The 7,723-nt window shown below is 36.0% G+C and overlaps 1 pseudogene; it reads left to right on the forward strand.

The window, feature by feature from the left end:
• The first annotated feature begins 3,449 nt into the window (after positions 1–3,449).
• On the forward strand, positions 3,450–6,208 carry LOC107417770 (putative disease resistance RPP13-like protein 1; annotated as a pseudogene).
• The last annotated feature ends 1,515 nt before the right edge of the window (positions 6,209–7,723 follow it).

Here is a 7,723-nt window from a genome sequence, read left to right on the forward strand (position 1 = left end):
TATCATGACCACCAATATCGTAGAAAGCTTGAAAGGTATTTTGCTAGATGCTAGAGAAATGCCAATAGTAGCATTAATTGAGCACATACGGGATTTACTGCAAAGGTGATTTTATGAGCGACGTACTGCAGGTGCACAATTGACGAAGCCTATGACTGACCATATGAAAGAGCAACTCAAAGTACAAAATTTGGAGTCTATCGGACTACGTGTGAAAGCCGTTAATATGCATGAATTTCTTGTGGAAGGTGGGAGTTTGAGGGGTACAGTTAATCTCCAATAAAAAACATGCTCATGTAAAGTCTTTGATCTTAATCAATATACTTGTGATTATTGTATTGCCGCTTGCAGAGAATGTAAAATTGCTCCTATGGCATGTGTTCTCATTACTACACCACAGATGCATATCATATAGCTTATGCTGAGTCCATTTACCCTATGTTAGATGAAAAACAGTGGCATGTTCCGGATGACATGGCAAGTCGTATTGTTCTTCCACCAAGATGGACAAGTAGGCGAGCCAGTAGGCTGAGGATGCAATGCATACCATTCGAAGGTGAAGATGTTATTGGATGTAGATGTAGCTGATGCGGTGGTGTTGGACATTATAGGCAGATATGTACGAATCCATTGTCTTATGCTTCGTATTAGGAAGTTTTAATTTAATATTATGGTTTAATATGTTTTGATAATTATTTCATATTTTGGATATTATATTATTTACTCGACTGTGGAAGATTTATTAGCAATTTTTATTTTTATTTTAGAATTTAATTATAAATGAAAAGAGGCTTTCTGGAGTTGATTTTAAATCTTTATTTTACATATCATTTTATGAAATGTCCAAATGATTTTGAAAAGAAAAACAAATGTATATCATTTTTTCTTTTCTTTAAACAAATGTATATCATTTTTTGTTAAATCCGTCTTCATCTTATATAATATTTGTCTCCACTCTCAATTTTTTTACCCCACTATTAACTTAAATAATTTATTAGAAATTGATTTTTCAAGTGGAGGAAATTAGTTTCCAATAGGAGTAAATATTATGCAACAATTTTTGCTTGGAGGAAATTTTTTCCAACAGGAGGAAAACGATTTTTGCTTGGAGGAAACATTTTCCAACAGAAGCAAAACGATTTCCGCTTGGAGGAAAAATTTTCCGCCTGGCGAAAAATTATCCAGAAGCTTCAATTGGTCTCCATATAGGATTTCTGCCTGGAGGAAATATTTTCCGACAAGCAGAAAATTTTACAGAAACTACAATTGAGCTTGTAAGATGTTTGTGCATAATGGAATTTTAGTAAATAAAAATGGCACATTTTCTATAAGGTCAATTAGTTATCATTACATCAATAACACATCGTTATCTTCGTTAAATGAACATTATAAACCACCATTATTTTTACAATTAAAAGTCTAATATAATAAATAATATGCATCTATAAATATGACAAAAGTAAAGAAAAATGCATCACCACCTAGCTCATATGCATAGTTCTTTGTTGTAAGCCTCATATGCATACTTCCTCTTGAAGAACTCTATATCATCTTGTGTGAATGTCACCGGTAATCTAGCATGTAAAAACTCTATAGTCTTGAGTGTAAACATGCCACAGTCACCACTACAAAAAAACAATTATTATAACGAGACAATAACATTATTAGAACCATATTCAATAGTTAATATTTATTCAACAAACATGTAAGTTTTAAGGGGCTTTACTTGTTACTTTGCTGAGGGGACTTTTGTGCTAATTCACATGTAAACTCATCAACGGAGTCTACAAGATCCTTCCGCTGCTCATAAAAGGATGCAAATCGCAGTAAATAAGGTAACATAATGCATAATTTCTTAAAATACGTTTCTCCCCTGTTGCTGTTGCCAGCCTTATCTGAGTCATATACAGCCATACGATACTATTTCAAGTCCACTTGCCCTAGAAGCCAATGTATGTTGTGCTTGTTTAGTGAAAACAATAACTGTCAGTACATTACAGGAATTCAGTTAGCACAACACATAAAGGAAGACATATAAATAAATGAATAGTTAACATTACACAATTTGGACATGTATATTGTACATGATTTATGCATTTTCATGGCTTTGACTCCTTCATTCGAATCCCCAACAAATATTCTTGCATTGCATATGAGAACTGGTAATTAGATGGATGGGCAATGAATTTTCCATAACATTTCTCAATTTTTAAACATCAATGGAGCATCATGATATTGCAGAAATAACATTCATAAAACTCATGAAACCCATAGAACCCATGATACTGCAGAAATTGAACAATTTGAAAGAAACAAAATTCACAATTTTGTTAACTAAACAGACTTACACACAAGATTGGGAGTTGGGCAATTTTGTTCGATTCTTCTTAAATGGGCTGGGTGGGTTCGACCAGAAATGCTATACTTATACACAAGACTACCCCTCTTCCCGAAAGTCCCGAAAGCTTCGCAGGGGTTGCTTTACGATGACGAACGGTCGTTGTGGCAGTACCTGCGGCTGTGGCAACAACTAGAGAGGTCGGAATATAGCAATCGACGATGACAATGGTGTGCTTTCCTCTGCCTCTGGGTGGCGGTCGCAATCGTGATTTTCGAAAAGGAAACTGGAAAGGAAACCCTAGCTGTGTTTTGAAAACCAAAGAGAGCAAAAACAAAAAAATAAAAGAAAAAGGAAACGAACAAAAGGAAAAAAATGTGTTTTGATAGAGAACAAAAACAAAAAATAAAAGAAAAGAAAAAAACTTAATGAAGGGTATTTTGGTCCAATGAGTTAAAAGTGGGCTAGTTTTAAAAAAAAAAATTTTTTTTTGCTATTCTTTGAAAATGGATTTGTATGGTGGCTAGTTTTGAAAAAACCCAAAAGAAAATGACAAGAGAACAATTGGGCAACTTCCCAGATGGTATTAAGAAAGCTGGCTTCATACTCATATTCAACTAATGTTTTTTGACATCCAACTGCTTGACTACTTTTCCTGGACCATTAATACCGTGTAGGCCTAAACCCAATTGGCCAACAACTTCCAACGGGGTCGCATTCTGAAGTTTGAAAATATAAAAAGAACGACAAAACATTGACCAATAAAAGAAAATAAAAGAAAACGAGAAGATAACAAGTGGGGGGCTTCCCGATGGCATTAAGAAAATCAATTGCATACTAGTATTTGTTGCACAAAAACTAAATGATCTGAGTTTCAGATTGCATACTCATAACTCCTGTTAATCTGCTATTGAGATCTTTCCTAAATTCAATTTCTTCAATTTTCTCAGAACACATGGCTGCGGAACTTGTTGGTGGAGCTTTCCTCTCTGCCACACTTTAGGTACTGTTTGATAGGTTGGCTTCTCATAAGGTCATTGACTTCATCAAGGGAAAGAAACTGAATGATGGGCTGCTCAAAAAGTTAAAGATTATGTTGTTGTCTGCTAGTATGTTGATCAATGATGCTGAAGAGAAGAAAATCAGAAATCCATCTGTCATGCAATGGCTTTATGAGCTTAGAGAAGCTTCCTATGATGCAGAGGACTTGATCTATCAAATCAACATTGAAGCTTCACAATGCAAGATGGAAGGTGAAAACAGAAGCAGCACAAGTTAGGTATGGAATCTCTTCTCTACTTGGTCCACTAGTTTTAACAACATTGTGGAACCCAAACTTGTGGAGATTCTTGATAGACTAGAATATATTGTTAAACAAAAAGATGTCCTGGGTTTGAAAGAAGTTGTTGAGAGAAGATCTTCACCTCGATTACCACCAACCTTGGTAGAAGACTCTGATGTTTATGGAAGGGAAGGTAGCAAAGAGGCCATTGTTGAATTGTTGGTATCAGATGATTTAGGTGGGAGTAAGATATCTGTGATTCCCATAGTCAGGATGGGCAGAATTGGAAGGACCACCCTTGCTCAACTCGTTTACAAGGATCCTAGAGTGAATAACTATGATCTCAAGGCATGGGTTACTGTATTGGATGTCTTTGATGTTTCTACACCAACAAAAACAATTCTTGAGACAGTAACTTCCCAAACATGCTATGTCAAAGATCCATTTCAACTTCAAGCTAGATTGAAGGAAGCATTGGTGGGGAAAAAATGTCTTTTTATCCTAGATGATGTTTGGAATGAGAATTATGATCTTTGGAGTGCCCTAAAGAGCTCTTTGGATTCTAGAGCCTGTGGAAGCAAAATCATTGTGACAACAAGAAATGGAAATATCGCATCAATGATGGGTACCATTCCAAATCATAACTTAAAGCTAATATCCGAGGACGATTCTTGGTCATTATTTGCAAAACATGCCTTTAACAATACAGAGTCAGGTCAGATTTAGAAGCAATTGGTAGAAAAATTATTAAAAAGTGCAATGGTCTGCCTTTTGCTGTAAAATCACTTGGTTGGCTCTTGCGTAGTGAATCATATGCAGAGGAATGGGAAAATGTGTTAAACAATGACATATGGGAGTTGGCTGAAAAGGAGAGTAATATTCTTCCTGCTCTATGTGTAAGCTACCATTATCTTCCTTTTCATCTAAAATGATGTTTTGCTTATTCTTCAACATATCCAAAAGATAGGAGTTTTACAAAAGAAGAATTGATTTTACAATGGATAGCAGAGGATCTATTGCAACCCCATAAAAGGAAGAGTTTAGTTGATGTAAGAGATGATTACTTTAATGATTTAATATCAAGATCTTTATTTCATCCTGATAAGCAGTGGGAACAGTCCACATTCACTGCGAGAAGTTTTACTATGAATGATCTTGTAAACGATTTAGCAAAATTTGTTTCAGGAGAATTTTCATTGCGGCTGGATGACAAGTACCCACTTGAACTAGTAAGAAAGACTCGCCATATATCATATGTGAGACGTAAGAAATATGAAAGTACGAAGTTCGAGAATTTATTTGAAAAATAAATGTCTGAGGACCTTTTTACCGTTAGAATTTTTGGATTACCAATGTGATTACATTATCAAAAACAAACATCTGCCTGTCAACTGTGAAAAACTATCGTCAACAATGCCCTTCTTAAGAGTGCTCTCTGTGCTTGGATATTATACCACAGGGTTGGTCGATTCAATTGGCAAATTGAAACTTCTAGGCTACCTGGATTTATCTTACAGTGAGCTTAAAGAGCTACCTGCGACAATATGTACTTTATACAATTTGTGGATATTGATGTTGGCAAATGGTATAGGCCTGACTCAATTGAGTGATTCGATTGGTAATCTGAAGCAGTGACGGCACTTGCATTTATCTTTTACTGAAATTGAAAAGATACCTGATACATTGTGTGGCTTGTCCAATTTACGTAAACTATTGCTGAATGGATGTTGTTGTCTTAAGAGATTACCAAGCAACATTGCAAATCTAATAAACTTGCATCATCTTGATATTGAAGATTGCAGGAATTTGGAAGGGATGCCACTACAAATATGTGAGATGAAACATTTACGAACATTAACAGGTTTTACCACGGCAAACACGATGATGGGTGGTGTAATATTGGAAAATTAGGACAGCTTCATAATAGGAGTGGAAAACTTTGTATTGCAAGGATTGGAAATGTAGTTGATGTGGGAGATTTTTTGAATGTCAATTTGAAGGAGAAGAAGTACATAACTGATTTGAGTTTGGACGAGGGGTGGAACAGTCAAACGGACGATTCACAAAAATCAAGAGAAATGCTTGAAGGGCTCCAACCTCACGGAGAAATTGAGAGATTACTGATTAAAAATTACGGAGGCACAAGATTTCCAAATTAGATATGATATGGTTCCTTTCCTCATCTGGTAGAGATGAAGGTTCAGAAATGTAGAAATTGTTACGAGGTACCGACGCTTGGGCATCTACCCTCTCTTAAATCCCTTGAAATCGGTGGATTTAATTTAGTGGAGAGAATAGGTGAAGGATTCTATTCAAATGGTTCTACTAGTGTGGGAAAGCCATTTAGATGTTTAGAATATCTTAGCTTTCGTGATATGCCGGAGTGGAAGGATTGGTTATTTTTTATGGCTGATCATGGTGAAGGTGGAGTTTTTCCTCGTCTTATGGCAAGATGCCCGAAGTTAAAATCGGGATGCTTGCTTGATTATCTTCCTTCTTTGGTGATTCTTTACATCTCGGAAAGTGAACAACTAGTGGCTTCACTTCCAAGGACTCAACAGTTGGACACTGCATTTCCATGGCTTTAGCGTTTTATGATAGGTGACTCTTCGATGCAGTCCATTCTAGAAATGCGCTCAAATATATGAGATTTTATAATTGCGATAAGCTGTTTGCACCACCCATACAATGGAAACTACTAGGACTCACCTTTCTCACAAACTTGTGTATCTGTGAAAGTGAAGATATAGTGGATTCCTTTCCGGATGAGGGTCTATTTCCTACCTCTTTGACAACTCTTCTATTATCCCGACTTCCAAATCTGAAATCATTAAATGGCAATGCCTTTAGACACTTCACATCCCTTGAAACCCTGAGTATTCTTGAATGTCATCTGCTTCAGTGTTTACCAGAAGGTCTACCCGCTTCTCTATCTTTTTTGAGAATCGAAGATTGTCCTTTATTAACTCAATGGTACAAGAGAGAGACAGGAGAAGATTGGTGTCAGGACCCATCGAAGATCCCTCACTGGAACCCTAGACAAGTCCTGATCCCAAGAAAACCCTATCGGACCCTTCAATGAAAAATTCGACAGAACCTCCCCTAAGGGTTAGACTTACCATAAATTTTCTGCACAGAAAATACACTTCTATATACACCACCTTATTTCTTCCACTTTACTACAAAGTATTACCTCAAATTGCAGCACTTCAATAATTAACAGGGAACCAGTACAATGTTATATAAATAAATGTCTATATAGTATACAGAACGTTATCCACTATAATTGAATATGAAATTTAATACAATACAATATAAAAAGAAATAATACAAGATAGAAAGGAAAGGAAAAGCCTCTTGGACTTTCAGCAATGAACAAAGACGTCAAGCTCGCCCCGGATGATCAATGTCGACTAACCTGGGCCTAAGGGAACAAAATTTAAAAACATGAGATGCTAATCATTTTAGTGAGTGACCTAATCTACTAATCAGGGAAATAAATAATAATAATAATATAACAATAATATAAACTTGATTGATCAATAATAAATAATTGATTAACTATTAAATATTTGAAAATAATATTTTCTCTCGAAACCCTTATGATTCATTCAGTTTGAAATGTTCTCTTTTTAAAACGTTTCACAAAACGCGATAGTTTAAACCCCAAAATTAAGTTTAAAGGTTGGACACTCACCTGAGCACGCGATCCAACCAAGATCCTCCATAGGATCAATTCTACAACTCACACGTGCTCCTAGAATAACAATATTACATAGGATCAAATAAATTAATATTTTATTCAGATAAATAATACCCCGTACCTGGGGGGTTTAACACAAACGATGTCCAAAATACAATTAATGTATCAATGGAAAGCTAAGGGGACGAGGAATACGTTATCGATCTCCGTTGGACTCAACTCGACCGGAGGTGGCTGAAAAGTGGACGGAAGGTTTCGACTAAACTTCAACTTGTCATGTCTCCCAAATGGCAGGGAATTAAGCTGAATGGACCTCAAAATCAAGCTCAGGAGGTCCAAAATAGGAGGAAAAGGGTATGAAATTGGATTGGATTGGCCGCAAAACAGCGAAATCGCTGGA

This window comes from Ziziphus jujuba, chromosome 2 (genome assembly GCF_031755915.1).
Source record: "Ziziphus jujuba cultivar Dongzao chromosome 2, ASM3175591v1".
Classification (NCBI taxonomy): domain Eukaryota; kingdom Viridiplantae; phylum Streptophyta; class Magnoliopsida; order Rosales; family Rhamnaceae; genus Ziziphus; species Ziziphus jujuba.